General features: G+C 38.2%; 1 pseudogene; it reads right to left on the bottom strand.

The window, feature by feature from the left end:
* Positions 1-710: 710 nt before the first annotated feature.
* LOC112835000 (cleavage and polyadenylation specificity factor subunit 5 pseudogene) lies at positions 711-22772 on the bottom strand (annotated as a pseudogene).
* Positions 22773-23115: the final 343 nt, after the last annotated feature.

Raw genomic sequence — 23115 nt, forward strand, 5'->3', positions numbered from 1 at the left:
CCAGACCTACTGAAATCAGAATCTGCATTTTAAACAAGGGCCCTGGTGATTCTTGTCTTGATTGAAACGTAAAGTACCACCTAGAGCAATGGCATCAACAGGGCTTTTGGGAAGAAAGAGACAGAGAGAGGGGAAGAGAGGAAGGGAGGGAGGGAGAAAGAAAGGAAGGAAGGAGGAGGGGGGATGGGGGAGGAAGGAAGGGGGAAAGGGAAAAGGAAAAGGAAAGAAAAGGAAAGGAAAGAGAAGTCATATGCTGGTGAGCACTTTGAGACTGTTGATTGGTCCCAATACATTGAAACAAAACGCGAGTAAAAAGCTATAGGATAAGGATGAGATGCAAACAAGCAGAGTCATGACTGCAGTGTAGTTATGATGAGATTTGGTTAAGGTTGATATGGTACCTTGAGGCCTAAAGAGGATATGGGCTAGCTAGAAAATTTTTTTGAAGTCTACTTTCTTTAACATGTTAAAAAAATATATATAAGTAGAACAAAAAGTGAATTAAACATTTTCGTATTTGGTTACACCACTGTCTAGTTTTTTGTATTAAATTTACTATTCAAACAATGGACAGTAGCTGACATTTTGGGGATTGGGAAAAAGATAAAACAAAAAATACCCCCAAACATTTCTTCTACCATATTAATTCTACACTGTGCATAGCTGTGCTCACAGAGATAGCTTCTTTTATTTCTCCACTGCTCAGGAATTCAGTTGTATATAAAACTGAACCTGCCCAAAAGCTGAGAGAGACTAGAAATGATGGGTCCTTACCCTGGGGCATCATCATACAAGTCAAACAATGGTGTAGCTACCAGCTTACAATTTTTAGGGTCTGCAAACAAGGCTTCTTCCTGAAGTTGAACCAAAAACAACTTATGTTCCTTAGGTTGTGTAATATGTGCATAAATGCATGGATATTTAGGAGGTTCAAAATTTGGTCTCTGCCAGTTACCAATGTAATCATCAATGACCTTGACAGCCCGGTATCACTGTCATTAAGCATTTTAGTCCTTCAGTTTCTTCTCCTGGGTTAAGTTCACCACTTAACTTGGTAACCTAAAGTTGTTCCCAGCTGTAGCAGTATGCATGGGCCAGCCAGTACTCATTGCACCATCAGAACCCCTTCTATGAACCCCCTCTTTCCAATTTTATCAAATTGCTCACTCATGCAATGAAATCTAGCTGCAAAAGAGCTGTCCTTATAGAGGGATTTTTTTATAACAAAAGTATAATCAGTAAGAGGGTACAGGTTGATGGTGCACTCCAGGGTAAGGGGGTTGGTCAGCTGGATAGACTTGTTGCCAAACTGGTTGATACCACCACCTCCTCTGCCCCTTCCTCTCCTCTTGGGGCCGGTCAGTCTGCATGGTGGAAATTTCAGGCATTGGTGGTGAGCTGAAAGAGGCAGGCCCAGAAACTTTCCCTGTGCTGGCAATGGTATTCTACGTTCTGCTCAGCAGTAGCCACCATTAATATGAGAGCATCAATAATGTTTGATTATCGTAGATGTTCATCAAATATTTATTGATTTATTGATGGACTTTTGTCTGACCCGGTAACCAAGGTCAGAATGTTGAATTAAATAGCTACTAAGCTGGCATGAGCAATACATTTTATCTGATAATCTGAAAGTATTTTTTTTCCTGATAATCCTTCATTTTTTTCGGAGAAACAGTGAAATCTCCATCCTGTGGTATATGCTATTTACACCCTTTGGCACTTAATGATATTCGTTTGTAATTTTTTTTTAATTATTTTATGTGGTTGTGTATATCTTGTGTCCCCAGGTGGATGACAAACTGAGAAGGTGGGAAAGTTATATTTTTGGTAGTTCCTCTAACATCTAACATAATATTATAAATATATATTAAGTTCAAATATTTGTAGAAATGAATGAATATACATCTAAAAGGAAATAATTTTATGTTGGAGTGGCTTATGATAGGAATTCCTCTTGATAGGAATAAGGATTTCAGTTCATTGAATATTTACTGTTACGTATTCTGCGATGTGCTTTACTTATGAGGTCTTATAATTCTCTTAATGACATTATGAAGTAGCTGCCTTCATCCCTTACTTTACAGAGTGGAGCTCAGAAGAGTCAAGTGACTTTCTCAGGGTCACACTGTTAGGCACGTCAAAAGTGAGATTCAAATACATCGGACAAGTATGCTATTTCTCTTCTCACATAAGAAGCAGGTGGGATTCTAAGTTCACATTCTCTATTTCCTATGTGGGGAATTCATAGGAAAGACACCACTAGCATTAGACCTTAGCTGAAAAGATCAAAGAAAACTAGAACTCTCCTGGGAGATCCTTTGAATAAATTTTATTTTCCTCAGTTTTTTTAATTTGGGTTACATATGACCAGTCCCCATGGGCTCCGGGTGTCTTTACAAAACCTTTGAAGCCAAGACACAGCTTACAAATGGTATTGCATTAACATTATAACAAAGTGGCCATATTTCACATTAGCTAGTGAGATCAGGTTGAGGTTCATGCTTTGAACTCTCCTTTTTCTAAAATCCTTTCCTGATTCTCTCCCTGCTTAGATCTCTTTCTCTCTAGCATGTTTTGGTATTTATTACATATTTGACATAGACACACACTAGACTATGGCTAGTTACATTGAGAACCCAGATGTCAGCTTTGGTATCCTTTCTTCCTAAATCTAGGTTGGCCTTTATTCCTGTTCCATGCCCTGCATAAAATACATTGCCCTCCACCAAGATTTTGAAGAGTTCAAGGGTAGGTTATGTTATCGAGGTCAGTGTCTAGCTTTAGCTTCTTGCCTTCTCTGAATTCCAGATTTTCCATCTTGTATTTTCTCCCTGTTTATTTCCACTGTGGCCTCTATCCAAGCATGGATCTTAGTCCATTTTTCTCATTTCCACAAAAATAACAGTTTTTTTTTTGTCTTTTGCATTTTTCAGACTTTACTGAAAGTTTAGGGAGAAAAAGGGAGTCTATATCCTAGCAAAGCAACATCTTAGAATCAAATATTAGGCTGTTTTACATCACAAGTCCTTCTCACACTTCTGTAAGCTGCTGGGCCATTTCTCTCTTCTTCCTTCTTTCTTCACTCTGCCCCTATCCCAACAAAATCTGGTATTTCCCACCTCCCCCCTATTTTCTTATGTAAAAAAAAAATCAGCTCTTTTCTGTCTATATTTCCAAATTCAGGTCTTGGCTCTTCTTTGTAAAGCCAAGCACTCTCTAGAGAGCTTCTTAATTATCAGATTCTTTTGGAGACAGTAGGGACTTCTATTTTCAGTTATTTTTTTATTTATTTTTAGTTACTTATTAATACAAATACAAATTTTCACTCCCTATTTACAGGCAAATTTCCTTAAGTGTAAGGACAGAATTTTCCTTCTTTGCTACTCCTAGAGAAAATTTAGAAGTTAGTTTGCTTACTCGTGTTTGGCTGAATAGATAGACAAGAGAAATAGGTACAGACATGAAGTGGGGAAGGGAACAGAAAGAGAAACAATATGGTCTCATCCCTTCACCTGTTACTTGGCTGAGGCTGGAGGCCCTATCCAATAGTGTCCTTCACGTTTGGGTGAGGGTTGACAGACAATAGCTTAATTCCTTTTCTGCTCAAAATGCTTCTTGCTGTCTACCTTTCCTGTTGGATTCCTATCTTTTCAGGTTAGTTTCTGTCACCTTTCCTGCTAAATGCTTTGCCTTTTAGATATGAATTTCTTTTCTTCTATGGGATAGGGGAAATCTAAAGATCCAGAGTGGGAGGCCAGAGAGTCATTTGAATCAAAGTGGACCACAAGTTAAGTTTTGAAGTCAGGATATATAGCTGAGAATTTCCCCAAAATGAGATAAACAAGGAAATGGAAAGGGATAATCTGGGTGCAAGGGAGAGGTCGACGTTATGGGCTCCAAGTAATTTTTAGAATTACTATTGTTTTTCATACTTTTGTTTTGCTTTGTTTTTGGTTATGAGCAGGACAAAAGATATTTATGTTCTAGCTGAAAGGGTACAGGGTAGGATAGATATTGGTCACCCTTTCTTTTGAAGAATATAGATGAACAATGTTTATTAAAAACAAACTATGTCTTAGAAGTTATGTGAGATTTTTGCTCTTTTTAACACAAAAAATTATGCATACTTATTTAAAAAGTTTAAACAGATCATACAGATTATATGTGCACGCACATGCACACACACATGCACAACAGAAATATGAAGTATATGTGCTGCCAAAGCGAGCACAACAGAAATAGGAAGTAAAAAGTTCTTTATCGAAGTACTCTTCTATCCCAATCAGTTTCCCCTACGTAGAGCCTCCACTGTGAACAACAATGTCACTATTGCTAAGACTCCGAATATTCCATTTGTTTGATGCCTTCTAAGGGACACATTTTTCTTTTCTGATCACTAGAGGGGACTTGTCTTTTGTTCTTCCATAAAATAATCTTCTCAAAGTTTCCTTTACTCATGACCTGTGTTTTCAGACAACAAATGTACTCAGATTCACATCTTTGGGCAGTCCTCAGTATATGAAAAGTGTGCATGGTCTTCTGTGCTATTTTGTTTGTTGTGACACTGCAGGTTCTATATGGGTAGGATCAGGCTATTTCATGCTGTACTGTTCACAAAGGGAAATATTGGGGTCATGGGAAGTTGTTTTACAGGTCAGCCAAGCCATAGCATATAAGCACTACTTTACTGATGCTTTATTATGAGCTACTGACATAGAATAAAAGAAGTGATTCTTTTAATGAAGATGAAATGCATGGTTCATTGAAGGAAGCAGAAATGTCACTTGCTACTTTCAAAATTGGACCATTTGGTTAAACATTTGTGTTGCTTTATTTGCTGCTTATCAAAAGATTTAGATAGGTCTTGCAAAATCCTTACTGAATTTGGGAGTGTAACCATAGAAAAAGAAAGTTAAAACAAACAAAAAAACAAAATAAAACTTGAGACAAATTTATATCTAGAAGCCTTTGTGATTTCAAGAATGGTCAAGCAGGCAACATAGTTGGTGGGGGAACCAAGTAAACCTGGACTAAGAGACAAAGAAGAGCTGATGTCACAGAACCCCAAGCCATAAAGCTGTTACTCAATCTCTATAATCTTCATGTACTACTCCCTGCTTTCCTCCAAGTGGTTTGTTGATGCCTAATTGGGAAGCTTTGGATTTGTATGAAATCAAGAAACTATGGATAAAATAATTGCACTTTATCTCTATCCTTCCTAGAGACAAAAGAAATGGGCTTATATCATATGAGTGAATTAGGTTTACCAGGTACTAAGCTTCTTGAGATAAGGACTTGGGCTTTATTTATTCATTTTTTAAAATGCCCCTCACACTTAGCACAGTGATGGGCACCAGATGGAAAATAATATATATTTTGGGTTTGTTTTCATTTGCTGTTGTTAAACATAAAGAAGATTGACTGACCATTTGATTAACATGGAGTGAGAGCTACTGAAAAGTAGGCAGATTCACATTAATCTGAGATTGTTTAGGTGGGTGCTATATGAAGTCTGTGGAAAGAGCCAAGTGACCATTCAAACTGTCGTCATCTAAAGAGTCTACTAGCCAACCTAAATATTAAGATAAACTGTGGAATAGGAGGAAACAATCATAAAATGACCCTTTTCCAATTGCTTCAGAGACAAGCAAAGTAACACTTTGTCACAGACACATTTATTTTAATTGTTCTCTCCTAGGTAATAGCAAAAAGTCAACATGGGTAGAGGAAACAGAAAAAAAAAAAACAATTTGTTCCTCATTAAATGTTAGGAAAGTCCAAGATAAACTTATTTAAAATTGATCTGATAAGCCCTGAGAACCATGATGCACTGATGTGTTTTCCTCAGCTAATGGTCTTCAGCTAATATTTATCCATTGCTTTGAGTAACCATTAATCTCTTGTGTTGAGAAACTCCACAAAGGCAATTTCTAGGGCATTTAACCTTTTCCACGTTTGCTGTCTCTTGAGTTTGGGTGACTCGGTTGTGGTGTATACTCAATTTCATTTAGTTTTCTTGGGTCCCAATTGCCAAGATAATAGCACCAACTCCATTTAAAATTAGTCTTTCTTCTTCCATAACACAGCGATATGTTCCTGAGGTGTAATGAAGTTAAATTCATTTTGCCTTCCCATACTTACATTCTTACCCATTACTACCTTTTCTTCCCTGCAATGCATTCCCTATTTTTCTCCTCTGTAATTTGACATCAGGAATGGCCACACAGGAAACAGCTGAGCAGTGTAAATGCCTTTCTAATGATCTCCAAGCTTCACCACAAGCTTAATAATATTAATGTCCTCGGTTCAATCTTTAGTGGTTTTATTTTTTTATTTATTTTTCTAGTTTGCTGCTGTTGAAAAATTCCCATAAGCTTAAATATGCAGCCAACTTAAGTTCACTTTTTAACCTAAGAATGTCAGTTCCACCATTTCCCTCCTCCCTCTCCTCTTTTCTCTCTCCAGTTACCCTAGTCTGGGGCTGACAAGTAAAGCTCTTGAAAAAATGACCATGGTTCTGAACAAAGCCTGTTGTTGCAGGTAATTGTTGAAATATCAAGGGTATTGCGTCCTCCATTACTTAAGCTCTCATTTGTGGTTTTCATGGTTTTGAGGAATGTTTATGGCTGACAGTCCTTTCTTTACAGCTCTATCCTTCAAGCTCCGGCTGATACTGCTGAGAATGACCGCTTGAGTGACTGATAAAATGTCAAGATGCCATTATTTCCAAGAGAGTGTTTGGGAGCAATAAGATCTGTTTCAATTTATCTCATCCACCTGAATTTAAGCCTTTAGGTTTAACTTCGTTGGCTGTTACAACCAAATTGTCTCTGGGTTTTTGAAAGAGCAGCCATCATGGAATGCAGAGAGGGTTATAATAATGGTCACGCCATGACATTTGTGTTGTATTTCACTGTGCACATTGGTGCAATATTTTGGACTTAATTAATACTCTCCAGGAACCTCAGTTTATGGATGGCAATAACCATATTTTAGATCATGTGAAATACTGCAACAAAAATTCAATTCATAAGGCAGATGGCAAAGCCTAGTTTGAAGAACAACAAAACAGGAAGATTTACAGTGAGTTTCAGAACTCTTCAACTGGAATCCAGCCGCTGCCAAAGCTCTGTTATTTCACTGGAGGGTAACAATCTGTGAGGGTCATTAGTGTCCTCATAAAAACTGAGATTAAAAAGTAGTCAAATGAAATGAATAAATAGTTGAGGCTTTTTCTGTGCAATAGAAGTGGAGTTGTTTAAAAAGCAAGCTTTCCAAATGTTTAAAAAAATCATTCTGTAGTCATTTGTTTTCAACCTGGAATTTACTAAAGTAATAATTTTTAATGGAATGAAAAGGATCTTGTTACATTCTCAAGTATGCAGTATATAAGAAAACATTTCATAAGCAGGCATCTATTCTCTCTCTTTCAGAGCTAAGAACTCAATGTGGAAACAGTTACGATGGAGAAGAAAGGCTAATGAACAGATGCCAATAACTCCACTGCCTAGTTGCCTTGGTGTTTCTGATTTTGGCACTGCCACAAGCACCATAAAAAATAAAGTATGGTTCGCATAGGTTTGAATCAGACGAAGCACAAAGTTCATAAATAGTTTAGATGCCTTTAAGTTTTCTGAGACTAGCAAGGAAAGGCTACTGAGGTGGAGATTTGACCACCCACAGACTCAGCAAGGACCGTGCCTCTGCCTAAGGGCTAAAGAATATGGTATACTGAAATAAATTTTTAAAAATTATTATAGTTAAGTGAAAGCCAGGCAACATCTCAGGATTTTAATTATTTCAGAATGGACATCTATGATTGCTTTTGTGTGTTTGTGTGTGTGTGTGTGTGTGCATGTATGAAATTTGCAGCAGTTATTCACATTAATATTTTTTCTATTCTAAAAATCGTAATTCAGTTTAGTTATTAGAAAATTTAGTGGATGGAGGAGGAAGTGGGCTAGAGCAATGATTTAAATTTCTATTTTAGAAGGATCTGAAAAGTACAGACATTAAGTAGTTATACATAAGACAGCTAGAAATTTCTTAGGCAACCACCATTTACATCTCATCAACTCTACTGTGGACCATCCTACTTCTAACCACTGCCCCTGACCAATTGGCCAAGACAATACAGTACCTTATGGAGAGTCAGACATTCAGATGTTAGTCCTATAAATCTGCTGTTTAAGTGTGTGTACCCTAGACCAGAGCTCCCCCTTGATGTGGACCTTGGCAACACTGAAATACTGTGAATGCCGAGACACTGATCCCACAGCCTTCTTGGGGGCCAAGCAGGCCTGAGGTGGCCCCAGATGGTTGCCTTTAGCTCTGATCGGCTTTTCCAGATAATCCCATCATTTCATAAAAATGTGTCCACTTTCTATGTTGTCATTACATATACATAGTTGTGAAGTGCTGCTCTAGACCTTAGTTTCCAATGAAATGAGTGGGGGATTGGACAAATTGATTCCCATGGTCCATTCCATCCCTATAATTCTGTGGGCATATATCAGCCTGCAGTTAAAATACCCAGAACTCCCTGTTCCTTTAGCCATAGTTCCCTCAGCCACAGAGGCTCATAAAAATTGAATTAAAAAACATGGAAAAATGTAGTAGAGTATATTTCATGTACTGGAAATCTACTACCTGATTTTTATTGGACTCTGTGCACAAAAGGCAATCCTTGTTTTTGTGGTAGCAAAGGAGCCCAAGGAACTATAACATGATCTATTATTTAAAAATACTGTTATATTAAAAGACCTGTGACATATTTCTGTGATCCATCCAGTCCTCTGCCTCTTATATCTGATTTGTTGTTTTTGGCCATCCCCAGTGGTTAGCTAGATGAGCTCCCCAATTCTTTTATTTTTTTATTTTTTTTAAATTTTTTATTGTTATGTTAATCACCATACACTACATCATTAGTTCTTGATGTAGTGTTCCATGATTCATTGTTTGTGCATAACACCCAGTGCTTCACGCAGAACGTGCCCTCCTTAATACCCATCACCAGGCTAACCCATCCCCCACCCTCCTCCCCTCTAGAACCCTCAGTTTGTTTTTCAGAGTCCATGGTCTCTCATGGTTCGTCTCCCCCTCTGACTTACTCCCCTTCATTCTTCCCCTCCTGCTATCTTCTTCTTTTTCTTTTTTCTTAACATATGTTGCATTATTTGTTTCAGAAGTACAGATCTGTGATTCAACAGTCTTGCACAATTCACAATGCTCACTATATGAGTTCCCCAATTCTACATAGAGAGGACCTGGAAGGAGAAAAATAAGTATTTGCCCATTTCATTTGTCACCGTGGGTGAGTGTGTGAGGAAAAAGAGGAAGACAATGGAACTGCTGACTCCTACATGGTCAATAGCAGTCTCTTTCTAAGAAATCAAATTTAATTATTTGTTGAAAAGATGCAATAGTTTTCTTCTAGATTCAGGGCAGTGAAGAAAATCTTTTTTGTATTTATTTTACTTTTCGTTGCATTTCAGAATTCCATGTCAGGTTTGCAATCATCTTCTGACACCTTCAAGATCCTACTTATTCCCTTGGAGAGACATTGGTCTTTATAGATCTCATAGACAAAGACAAAGTAAAATGGTATCATTTTCACTCTACAAAACTTTAGCACACAATTACTTCTGAAGCCTTCCTTGACTTATTAGAATAAAGTTGGTAATTCATTCCTTAATATATAGCTCGAGCATTTTCCAATTACTCTGTGTTCCTTAATATATCTTTTTCTAAGGTAAATGACATAATAGTTATGAAAGGGCTTTGCAAACCAAATGACACGTTACAGACATAAGACTTCATTATTATTATCATTTAGTTAATTAGAATATAAATATAATAAAATACCATATTAATTTGTTCAATATTTTTTTCCTCATTTTGCCATCATGCCTATTTCCTTTCTTTGTTATTTTGTAATTATTTTTTTAAACTTTTTTTCTTAAAGATTTTATTTATTTGAGAGAGAGAGCTAGCATGTGCGCGCATGCACAGACACGTGCGCACACAAGGAGGGGAAGGGGCAGAGGGACAAGCAAATTCCCTGCTGTGCACGGAGCCTGCCTGCCTCTGGGCTTGATCCCAGGACCCTGAGATCATGACCTGAGTGGAAATCAAGAGTTGGCTGCTTAACCTGAGCCACCCAGGAGCCCCATTGTTTTTTAATTATTTCATGTGTCTTTGTTTAAAAATATAGTAAAGGCAAGGGCAAGCGCAAGACTACTATAAACTGCCTGGTCAAGTATTTCTGTGTTCTCGTTGTATGCACAAGGGAAGGAAGTGTGTTCACTGCCCTTCTAACACACAGTGATACATTTAATTGAGAAAACAAGATCAACATATATGAAACCATCTTAGAAAAACATGAGAAATAATTGATAAATTTCTAAAGTACCCTGAATATTTGGTATCATGGAAACTTGAGAAGACATAATGACTTAGAGATAGCTGTAAACTTGGGGGATGGATCAGGGGAGACCCCTCTGAAGTTGGCGCTGAGCTAGTCTTTAGCAGAGGAATAGGATACATATTTACAGATGTGGGAAGCATGCATGAGGAAATTCTTTTCTTAAAAATACCATGACCCATTGTTGTTACCCAAATGTCCACTCTTTACATAAGAACCATGTCTTCCCGGGATGCCTGGGTGGCTCAGTCGGTTAAGCGTCTGCCTCTGGCTCAGGTCATGATCCCAGGGTCCTGGGACCGAGCCCTGCGTCGGGCTCCCTGCTCAGCAGGGAGCTTGTTTCTCCCTCTGCCTGCTCTGCCTGCCACTCCCCCTGCTTATGCATTCTCTCACTCTCTGACAAATAAATAAAATTAAATAAAAATAAAAAAAACCCATGGCTTCCCAAATTGCTACACATTCATAAATTTTTTGGAAAGAATATTAATAACAGTAGTAGGGTATATATGAATCTACTGCCACCAGAACATGAATTAAGCATCAGTTAAAGTCAACAAATACTTTCAAGCACTCACTATATATAAAGGTCAGCACTACATGTTATGAGAAATATAAAGTTATAAATACACCAATAGAATGCTTGATCATTTTATTAAAGAACTAATAATCTAAGAGGTTGGAAATATTATTTCAATAATAATGGAGAAAGTGAGGGATCAGTTATCCTGAATTTTATCTCAAAATTTTCCCTGATTTGTTGTTAGAACATGGGGAAAAGCTCTTATCTTTCTGAGGTTTTAGTTTTCCCTCTTACAAGTGCAGGAGTTGGGTTAGATTAATTTTCCTTCCCATCATCATGGCCACTGCTCTTGGGCAGTTTCTTTGCCATCTTTAGGATGGACTATTACCATGGATGCCTAATTGAACTCCCTGTTCTCCACACTTGCTCTCCTCTTCTCTACGTCCCGTATATTTGGCATGAAAATAAATTATAGCTTTAATATGACCATGGCATTCTCCTTAACCACTCTTAAGTCTTTCTTTAGTGTCTCTGTGGGGCAAAATCCCAGTACTTTAGCATGGTACAGGAGGCTCCCTATAATCTCTGCCCTTCTTCAGTCTTCTAGTCCTCTAAAATTTCTGGTTTATATCTGGGTAATACTGACATACTTAGAGTTTCCCAGAAGAGCCATTTTGCCTTTCGCTTCTGGGAAATTTGTCTGTGTGATCCCCTTTACAGGGAACATCCTTCCTTTTCTTTCCATGCTCGGCTCACTTATTTCCTAACTCCTTCCCTTCCTGCCATCCCTTCTCAGTGTTTCCGTGAAGATCGATAATCACTGAAACTCATCTTGCCTGTATCTGTCACACCCTTCCGTCAGTAATTTCTTTCAGGTTGGGCACTGTATTGTATTCACTTTTTCATGGTACATAGGAAGCACTCAATAAATATTCTGGAATGAATGAATCCATGAATGAAGAATGTGTATTCTATGTTGTTTGACAGTAGAAACCTAACAGAATACAGGTATGGAAAAATTATTATGAGACTAGAATGAAGAGAGTGGTTAGTGTTGGCTAGAGGGATTGAGTCGGTTAACTTCTGATGAGTGAGTGAGATTTTAAAAGGCATAAATAGGGAGGAATAGAATTCTAAGCAGTTGAAACAGAAAGGAGAGTAAGCTTATTTAAGGAATTTGACTTATTCTGAATCATTCCCAAACTCAATGGTTTAAAAAAAAATTTATTGTTTTCTATCATGGTTCTGTGGGTTAACCAGGCTCTCCTAAGGAGTTTTCTCTGGGATATCTAAGGCAGTTGTCTTTAGAGAATAGCTGGGGCCAGATCATCTGAAGGCTTAACTGAACCGGAGGTTCAAATGGGTGGCATTTCACTCACATGTGTGGAGCCTCAATACCTTTCAAGTGCCTATCTATCAGAGTAGCATAGACTTCTTACACAGGCTGCAAAAGGCAAGAGTTGGAAGATGCCAGTCCAGTTAAGGATTATGCCAGGAGGGGTCACAACATCACTTTGTCCTATTCGATCAATCCAAATTGCCATGGGGTCCAACCATATTCAAGGGGGTGGAGAAATAGACTCTACCTCTCACTGGGGAGGGGCAAGATCACAATGCAGAAGAATACATGAGATAGGAGATATTGCTGCAGCCCTCTTAGAAAATACACTCTACCAGAGACCTTTTTTTCTGAGAATAGTAAGGGTTATGCATAGGTCACAGAAAGGGGAATATGGGCTCTTGCACAGGAAGAAAAGTTAGCCTGAACCCAGAGAGCTTTGCATGCACAGTCTCATTAAAGTTTTAATAAAAGGTGTGCCCATTCTATCAGTAGGCAGTTCATGGGGTTTTTCATTCTGCTAGAGTAGTTTCTCTCTTTCAACCCTCTTGAACCTTTTTGTTTTAATATGGGTTTGTTCTACATTGAAATATTTTGCTGCAATTTTGTACCTTATGATAGGATATCAAGATGCCTCTCTATTTTTTATTTTTAACACAGTCATTCATCTTGAGACAAAATGGAAGATGAGTAAACTGATCAAATAGGAATATCTTCTGTATATTTGATAGGTTTCAGTGAAATTTAGTACACATGTAGGGGTTGTAGAAATAACAGATTGCATTGGGGGATGGCTACAGTTCACTGAACTGCTAGGGTAGCCGTCTCTGAATACCTTCCAAAAAATTGCTTGCAGTAATTGATACCCTGGGAGAAGCTAATGTATTGGCAGAGGGAATAGGAATTTAAGAAAACTATGTAGTGATTTGGTCGATGACATAGCCGGACTATATAAATTTAGACACAACTGCCATTTTAGTGAAAACAGGTTTTGGGTTTTTTTTCACCCCCTGCCAAAGTTTCTAAATAATTATAACTCTACTTCAGGGTACTTAGATAGGTATAGCTTCTGGGTCCAAGAAATCTTAGGAAGATTTTCAGAAAGCCAGAACACTGTAAGTAACAGCCCATCTGTCCCCTAATTTTAGAGTATTTTTTTTAAAAAGAAACATCTCTTTCAGTTTTATGACCACCTCTAAACTGTAATGCCAATGATTCAGCAGGCTACCCTGGTAGATGATAAACAAATGTTACCTGCTAATTTCCTGTTCTATTGCCTAATGTATCCACACAAGTAATGGTAGTACCACAGAAAATGCTATCCCTGTGTTGAACTTTAGTGCTGTGTCAATTAGCACACTGAGAGACTTTCTAGGAAACAGTCCTATGAAAATCATTAATGCTTTCATAATGTGAATTTTTTTAAGATGTTCACTGCATGAGAGTGTTTTTCTGTGAGAACTCTGCTCTTAGAAGAATCAATTTCTCCTATGTACCTGGCTTGGATTTTATCTTCCAAACATTAAGTGATGTGACTGCTAGCTTCCCTTTTTTGTTGTAGTTCTCTTGGAAGCTTAGAGACAAATTTGTGTTCCATTTCCAGTAAGTGCACTGTATTATACTATGTACACTTTTGAATTCTACTTTAAATCCTTCTAGGGACAACCAGGTACAAAACAAATAATCACATAGTGAATTTATCTCAAGTTGATTGATCCAGGATTCATTTGCCATAACACTTGTTTAACCCTACCTGTGGACATCAACCTCACAGAGTTCTTGGAAGTCAGGAAGTTGCAATCCCCCTCTTTGATTCATGCAAGTTCATTCATCTTTAAAATGAGGTAAAATAGAAATGTGTGGTTAGCCTTCCCCCTAAATAATGTGTGGTGATGGTGATGGTTTAGGAAACAGCCCAGTTGTTTGAAAAATTGTGTGGGAATGTAATTAGAGTTTCTGGCTTCTCCACATGGGTACTTTATTTCCAAATTGACTTCAGTTGGTGAATATTATAGAAAGCTGAATTCTAGCAGGGGCTCTGAATTACTTTTCTGTTCACTGACAGAATGTCTACACTAACCCCACATTTTTTATGGATTGTTTCACATATCTCCCCTGCTGAGTCTCTCAGGGAAATCTGTGAGATGTGAGGCCAAGAATGGTGTCCTCTGCTAAATATGTGCCATAGGAAGGGAGAGAGTTTTGATGGCACATATATTTGCTCCATTGACTGATATAAGTGAGGAAAAAGTCTAGATTAAGGAGAACAGACCCTCTGAATAAAATACCCAAACTTCGATACCAAAACATAGTACTCATTCCAGAGTGTTCATGTCTTTATTTGTAAAATGTATAAAGTATTCCTGTTGTTTAGCCTATGGTTTTATGCACATTGTAAAAACAACAAATAACAATTTATGATGGGAATAAAGCACGTTTGTGGTTCACTACCACCCAAACAGCGATGACACTGACTCTCAATCTCTTTGACTTTGGATTCGGAACACAGTGACAAATGCTACCCGAGCTGTCTGTCAGAAATAAATTTCTGGATTAAATCAACAGAGCTTCAACTCAATCTGGATAAAATTGTGGCAATGTTGACAGCATAAGGGCATGATTCTGAGGAACTCATCTGAAATGAATCCTTATCAGAGACTCATGCAGTAACATCTCGGAGAACCAAGAAAATGCAAGCGAGCCTGGGTTAGTTTTCTGGAAAAGCAAGTGAATACACTCTCCTCTCCACCTTAAACCTGTGTTCCATAATAGGGAACATGCACAGTTTCTCTGTGGAAATCCCTTGTGTGTGGGACATGAGTAGAACTTTGAATCAATTAATTACTCAAACAATGACTAAGCTGTCAGTGCCTATCAGGACATAATAGACATCTCAGTGGCAGATACAAACATGTATAAGACACTATTCTTCCCTTTGACCTGTTTAACATCTACTTGGGAAGATGACCTATGGGCATAAGATACAAGCAAATTAAAATATATTGGGAGGAAGTCTCATGGAAGTTTAAAAACAGGAGAGGAAAAACCTGGTAAGGCAATTTGAGCTATGCCTCACAGAAGAGAAAGTGGATTTTTTTCTACACCCCTGCCATCTCGCCCTTGCTTCACTGATGCTGAGGGATTACTTACCTCTGAACTTCTTGTGAAATAAGCACTAAATAGTACCCTTAAAATCTGAGTCACTTTTAGTTGGGTAGTCTGATATTTGCAGATGGAAGTGTCCTGCCATGAAAATCAGCTATTCTAGATTTAATCTCATGAGCATTCTGATGTACTCTGGCTTGTGTAGAATCATATAAAACATTCTCTTGGGATGTTGCCATTTTTCAAATACTTTGTTCTTTGACCCAGTTAGAGCATATATTTACTAATTCATAAAATATACTTTTATTGAATTATCTTCTGTGAGATAGGCCCCATGCTGGGCACTGGAAATTTAAAGATTAATGAGATGTCCTTCCCTTCACAGAGCTCACAAGCTACTAGGTGGGGGGTGGGGTGAGAGGAGACACAGAAAAAAACTAATTTTAGGGAATTGTGCTAAGTTCTGATATAAATATAAGGTGCTCTGAGGAATGAAAGAGAAAGAAGTGGAATGGAAGAGAAATAGTGGGAATGGCTTCCCAAGAGAAAGTTTCTCCAGGGTATCTTAGGAAGTCTTTTTAATGATGGGAATTGTAGACACCATGGCAGGATGGAGCCATGATTTGACAGCATCTTTTTCTCTGTTCTACAAATAATGCTTTGTGCAGGGCATATGGAAACATTTTCCCTCAACAAAGAGAGAAAGAACTCTCAGAGATAAGGAGAGCCCTGAATACAAAGTTATGAGCTACAAGGATTTGGTCCCATCTCTGCCATTCACTTACTCTGTAATGGTGGTGGTTACTTCTGTTCTTAGGTTCTTCTTCCCTCACTTCTAAAGGGAAGACCATTAAGCCAGCACTCAGGTGCAGGTGTGAGGCTGGCATGAAGAAGAGGAGGGGATGCCAAAAGTGGTGTTCCTAGTGACAGAAAGAGGTTCAACTGGGTGTGAGTATGAGCAGGAAAACTACAAGAAGAAGAAATAAGCCAAATAAAATAATAATAGAAAAGGCCAACAGAGTTTATCACATGCCAGGTATTTATCTAAACTCTTTACTTATATTAACAAATTTTGTCTTCACAATAATCTTTTGTGGTAGATGCTATTCATATCTCAGATGAGAAACTGAGACCCAGGGATATTAAATATCTTACGCCAAGTCACACAGTAAGTATCGTAACTTAAGCATATGGGCTGCTAAGTATTGTAACCTAAGTATTTTTTTTTAAAGATTTTATTTATTCATTTGAGACGCAGAGATACAGAGAGAGAGAGAGCATGAGCAGGGGGAGCGGCAGAGGGAGAGGGAGAAGCAGGCTTCCCGCTGAGCAGGGAGCCCAATGTGGGGCTCGATCCCAGGACCCTGGGATCATGACGTGAGCCAAAGGCAGACACTTAACCATCTGAGCCACCCAGGCACCCCATAACCTAAGTATTTGTAACATTTTTTTCTGCACCATGAGCCCTAGCCCTGGTTGACTAATACCATGAAGGAAGTAAGACTGTGAATGGGATAGAAGATAAATCCCCATTGCAAAATTAAGAATAGCAGAGTGAGGCAGACACTGTTGTGATGTTCTTGAGCATCTAGCTTCATTTGTAATCTGTAAGCAATCTGAAGATCAAGGTAAAGTAACTACATAGAACTGTAACACGCTTAAGCTGATGAAAATAATTTGGCTACAGGAAGAAAGTTATGACTGCATTTTATATCTCATTCTACTCTATCTTCTAAGGGTTAAGGGTAGATTGAAGGAAATAGTCCAGGTGAAGGAAGGGGGTAACCCGAATTAAGGCATCAGCAGTGGGGATAGAAGTGGATGGGTTTGAGTTACAGAGGAAGGAAAAGCAACAGGATTTGGTGATTAGTGAGGTGGGAGGAGGGTAAAAGGAGAAAAAGAAGAAAGAATTGGGGATCACTACCAGGTTTCTGCTTCAGGTAAGGGGATAGATGGTCTTATGTTTCACAGAGATAATCACAAAAGAGGTATATGTTTGGGGAAGTGGAATAATGAGTTCATTTTTTGACATGTTGAATTTGAGGTGCCTCTAGGATGTTCAAATGGAAGTGTTCACCATATGATTCTGGAGCTCAGGAGAGCTGAGCTGAGCTGGAGATTGTGAAAATCATCAGCACACAGGAACTTCTGGAGTCATAGAAATAGATTAATTTTCTCAGGTAGAGAAAGTAAAATGAGAAGGGAAATGAAAACAGAACCCAAATATTTAAGCAAAAGAATTTAAGTCCTTGAAGAAATGGCTAGAGAGGTAGAAGAAAAACCAAAGAATGAGGTTTCCAAGAAGCCAAGGAAAGTGAGCACAAGTGTTCTAGTGGAGGAGTGGGAACAATGTTTGTCGCTGCAGAGAGGGCACATACTTACTATCGACTGAGTAAAATGTCCACTGGATTTAGCTGCAGAGACCACTGCTGACCTTTGGGCTAATAGATTAACTGGAGCAGTGGGGTAAGAAGAGGCTGGAAGTTGAGAGGAAGTGAAGACAATGGTTGTGGATAACACTTCAAGGTACTGAGTGGTGAAATAAGGTGAAATAAGGGAGGTATCTAGATGAAACAGACTTGGGCATATTTAATGCTGATTAGAAGAGCCAGTAGCAAGGGAACTTTTAAGGAGAACACAGGGGAGTATTCTGAATAATGAGAAAATAGTTGTGAAATAAATAACATTGACAAGTAAAAAACAAGTTATTTTTATATATGCCTCTGTATCCAGACATCAACACCCAGGGAGACTTCTGTCCTGGACTGCTTCCCTGGGTGCCCCAGAAGGACTTGTAGGAATGGTACCTCAGCATGCTTTAGGGAATACAGTTTCTCCCTCTGAAGAATATCAGAAAACCAGCCCCCCAATATATTTATGGTCTTCTCTGTGGAAGTGAAGGGGATTGGGAGAAAACTTCCAGCACATTCTACAAAGATGAGTGCAGGTAAGAAAGAAATCACTATGAGCAGGGGTGCCTGGGTGGCTCAGTCGGTTAAGTGTCTGACTTCAGCTCAGGATGTGATCTAGGGATCCTGGGATCCAGCCCCATGTTGGGCTCCCTGCTCAATGGGGAGTCTGCTTCTCCCTCTCCTTCTGCCCCTTCCCACAACTTGTGCTTTCTCTGTCTCTCTCTGACTCTCTCAAATGAATAAATAAGAATCTTAAAAAAATAAATCGATATAAGCAAAGCTGGTTTATTAGCAATGCTGACTAAAACAATAAACAAGGAAAGGGGATGTGTAAAACTGTCAAGTTTAATGAGTCTGTTCAGGCAAACCTTGGGTCTGTGAGGTAAGGCGTAAATTGTGTTTCAAAAAAAAAAAAAAGCGTAAATTGTGTTTCTTTGGCAACAAGAAGATAGTCCAGTGGGCTGTGATGTAAAGATGGCTTGGGGGGAAAACAAACAAAAGAAAAACAACAACAAAAAATCCCACAGGCCCTGAGATGGAACACCAACTCCTGAGCAGCTGTAATATCTCTATTTTTAAGAGAAGAGTGCTAATCTACTACTTTTCCCTCATTTATTCGTTCAAGCCAACATTTAATTTGGCCCCTGTCTGCATTGTGTTGGATTCTAAGGACTCAAAAATTAATATAGCCCCATTCTTATTTTCATGGGGTCACAGTTTCTGGGGAAAGTCAGAACTAAAGATAGTCCCTTTGCAATGTGGTAACTGCTGTCTGTAAAAAAGATTTATAGAAGGAACCATGGTGCCTAATCATTCCTGGGCTAAGGAAAAAATTCGATGCGAGGCAAAAGATCTTCCCCTTATTTTGAAACCATAGAAATAAATGAGTCTATTTCAGTCATGCTTTTCCATAAAGGCTCTTTTCCCATACTTAAAAATACCTATATATTTTTTACCTCCATGAGGAACTCCTTACCCCATGTACACTTGCTAAGCATGTTGGCATGAATGTGTTTATCAAAGGATCACAGAAATCCATAGCTGGATGAGACCTGAGCAGTCATTCTAACCTCTGTACTGTTAATTGAAAAGAGTCTGTCATTATTCAAACAGTTATCAACCATATAAATCAGCCCTTACCAACCTACTCTAAAATGGTTATTTCACTTATTGTGTAGTGTTTTCTACTTATACACATATGTATTTGTATGGTTACTGAAGTTAAAATACAATAAAATATTTTTCTACTACTATTTAACATTGAATTAGATTTTTTCCATATTATTATGGTTTGCATAATTTTCACTAGAATGGCTGCCTGATAGTCTATTGTCTTGATCTACCTTAAGTTACTAAAAAATTCCACCACTTTATAGATAGAGAAACTGAGGCCTGTTAAGGTGCTTCATGCTCTGGGTCTCTGTATTTTTTTCACACCATGTTGTCACTTTCACATAGAAGATGAGAGTTTTAGCTGATTCAAAATTATTGGCAAAAAATCCTGTGAGGCTGGTTTTCTTAATGCTGGTGTATCAGTTGGTATTTGTAAAAGATCAAATCATAATGAAAATCAGGTATCTGCTGAAAATTGAGGAGACTGGTCAACAGACAAGGGAATATGGGTCACTTTTTCCTCTGATCCAACAGTAGCTTCTTTTGCCATGTTGGACGGATTCCATAGAGATCCTGTATTCTCATATATGCATGTTAATGGACAACAGGAGCTTGCCTCATGCCTCAAGTACTTAAAGCAGTAGCAGGTTTCTAAAGAGCTGGGACAAATAGGGGTAAGACTGAAAGAGGTGGAAACTAGTAGAATAGGTAGCCCACGAGAAGCTGTTTTAGGAGGTCATGTCATGGAGGAAGAGAACACTACTATGGGGGGAAGGCGGTTGTTGGAAAGGTATAGAGTTACTTATAGGAGGCCCCAATCTGACCCCCAGCTACTAAAATGTTGGTACTGGAAGGGACATTAGAGACCATTTCAATTCATCAAATGCCTAATTTGATGACAGGGGGTGAACTAAAACTCAGATATCATAATGTCAAGTCCAGTGCATTGTCCATGTCCATCAAAGGATGAATAATACCAGTGACAAACTTTTCCTCCTTTAATTACTAAGGACTTTCGAAATATGTGTTTTGAAGTGTAGACTGGTTAAATAGTCTAGTAATATCTTCATTCAGTAACACCTCTCTAAATCCTACTCCTGAAAATGCTGAGCTAATTGGGTCAGGTTTGAAGGAACATGCAGATAAAAGTTGGAAGCAGGAGGAAAAGGAGTGGAAAAAGTTCCCCTTCTACCAACCCAAAGGGTGTGTGCAAGTAAAACAACAGAATAATAGAATTGTACTTTAGAAATACTATCACAAAGCATGTTATTTAACATTTTTATTTTATAGACTGAAAAACTGAATCTTAGACTTGTTCGGGTTTCAAGAACTTATCAACAGCAACATAAATCCATGCTTTCTTTTGACTCCAATCTAGTGCTTTTTGTCAACTAGTGAAATAATTATTGTTCTATTGTTGCCATGAAGTAGGATGAATATCACTGTGTCCAAAAGTAGGAAACATTATTATCTTTACGACTTTACCAATTTGGATTGCATTGGGAGAAATACAAAATAGACTCCAGAGCTTGACCCTGCATTCAGCTGGTAAGTCTGAGAGTTCATAGAAGGCTGATTTGGAAGAAGTGGACCTTGAGGAGGTGGGACCTGAGCTAACCCCTAAAGGATAAGATTTGAACTGGCAGGTGGTAGTTGAGGGAGAGTGCATTTCAGGCAATACATGTTAGCATTGCCACAGGAAGAACCGGCGACTACAGAGAACATTCATTGCATTCTTTACAATAGTTTTAATATTCTCATTTTAATCCATGTGAATAACTTTGGGCAAGTTACTTAGCCACTCTGGTCCTCTTTTTCTTTAGCAGCAAGGAGGGAATAACAAAGCGGGGCTGCATTACAGGGAAACCAGGAGGCATCGTGAATATGAAGCATTATAAAGGGTTTTATTCACATAAAGGGGAAGGAGAATATGCGCCACAAAATTCTACAGCCAGAATTTCAAAGCATCATTGTTGCCTAATGATGGTTTTAGCTTTGCCCTCAGTGAATATATAGTTGGAGTTTTGCAACTGAAAAATATCTTTGTTATGTTTTGCCTGGATCAAAGCACACATAAAGCCTGATTGAATGGAAAAAAAGGCACAAGATACAGGCGAGCGCCTCAGCATGACAAAGAGCGGCCCTCAGGTTTTTGCTAATGCCCTACCCAGTTAAAATGTTCTGAAACCTTTGTAAGCAAAGACTGAAAATCCAACAAAATTACCATATATGTATCTTATCCAAAATACATGCTCATGCATTACTGGAGATCAGAGTTACCACAGATAGAAAGACCTGAACTGTTCTCTCCAACAGGGTGTGAGGCCATGCCCCCAAAGAAGAAATATTTGTCAGAAGAAAAGTGAAACTAGAAAAACTCAGAAGATTGTACAAGAGGGTGAAGATAAGGAAACTGGTTTAAATAAAAATGAGTCAGTGTAACAAAATCCAGATTTTTCAGTCTTAGGTACACAGTGGACTCCTTAAGATAAAGAAGTTTTATAAACAGAAGTATCTTATGAGTCATTTATCAATTGTTTGCCTATAAATGAGATTTTTAAATGAGAACTAGAGAAATTTTTCTTAGAATGAGTGAGATTGGTGTTTCTGTTAACACTGGGTCCAGGGACAGCTTGTTCTCCAAAGGTGTAGTTTCTAATGGCACCCATACACATTGAAATTATTTTTTATCATGATTTGAGACAGAAGTAAAAGCAGAAGCTGTTACCATTCCTTCTGTAAATTCCAACCAAACCTGGTAGAATCATATTGTGATGCATACTTCTAGCATTATTGGCATCTTATCTTCTTTACAGAACTAATTAATGTCCGGTTCTTATCTTTGTCTTCCCGACTCTTCTCTTCACCTTTTTCAACAATTCTATTAAGATCTTCTAGTGTCATAACATTTCTTTTTTTCCTGCTTAAAGGACAATGCTTTGGGGTCCTGAGGTCCCTTTGCTACATATGAGCTATGTATAATAGGACAGATGGAAAAGTAGGAAATTCAGTTTAGAAAAGATACATGGTTCTTGAGCTAAAAACAAAAAACGAAACAAAACCCACCTAATTTGTCTATTTTCTTCCCCACTGCAATGACTATTTATATAATAAAATTCAACTGTATTGTAAGCTTCTGAGGAAAATTTTCTTATGCTTTCATTTTATTTCTCTCCCACACCTCAATATTTAGGATAAAGTCTTATCCTTAGAAAATGCTCAATAAATATAAATTGATTGAATGATTATTTACTTACCAATTGACTGGTTTGTCAATATGCCATTGATATTGTTTGACTTCTCAGAATATTTAGGGGTTTTCAATGGAGACACGGGAGGGAGGCCTTTATGGACCATGCCATATTTGTCTTCATCTCCTTTACACTGGTTAACCTCATGCTCTGCTCAGTGCTTCCTGTAGGTAGATGCTCCATTTCTGTTTACTGAATAAAAAATAGTTTCTGTTGTTGAGCAATAGCTCCTCAATTAAGTTCTGTTATGAGCATTTGTACCACCAGATTAGATTTAAAAACAACACCAAATTGTTGCTATATGACCTGGCCTTTCAGTATTGAGAATCTAATACAATAATAGAAAGTTATTTCCTTTAGGGTGTATTATCTCTCTACCAGATGCTCATTGTTACATGCATGACAAACTCCTTAGAGCGAAAAGGTTCTCCATGTGGATGGAGGAAAAA

Source organism: Callorhinus ursinus, unplaced genomic scaffold, assembly GCF_003265705.2.
Source record: "Callorhinus ursinus isolate GAN/ISIS: 27379988/994484 unplaced genomic scaffold, GSC_fseal_2.0 scaffold11, whole genome shotgun sequence".
In the NCBI taxonomy this organism is placed as follows: Eukaryota; Metazoa; Chordata; class Mammalia; order Carnivora; family Otariidae; genus Callorhinus; species Callorhinus ursinus.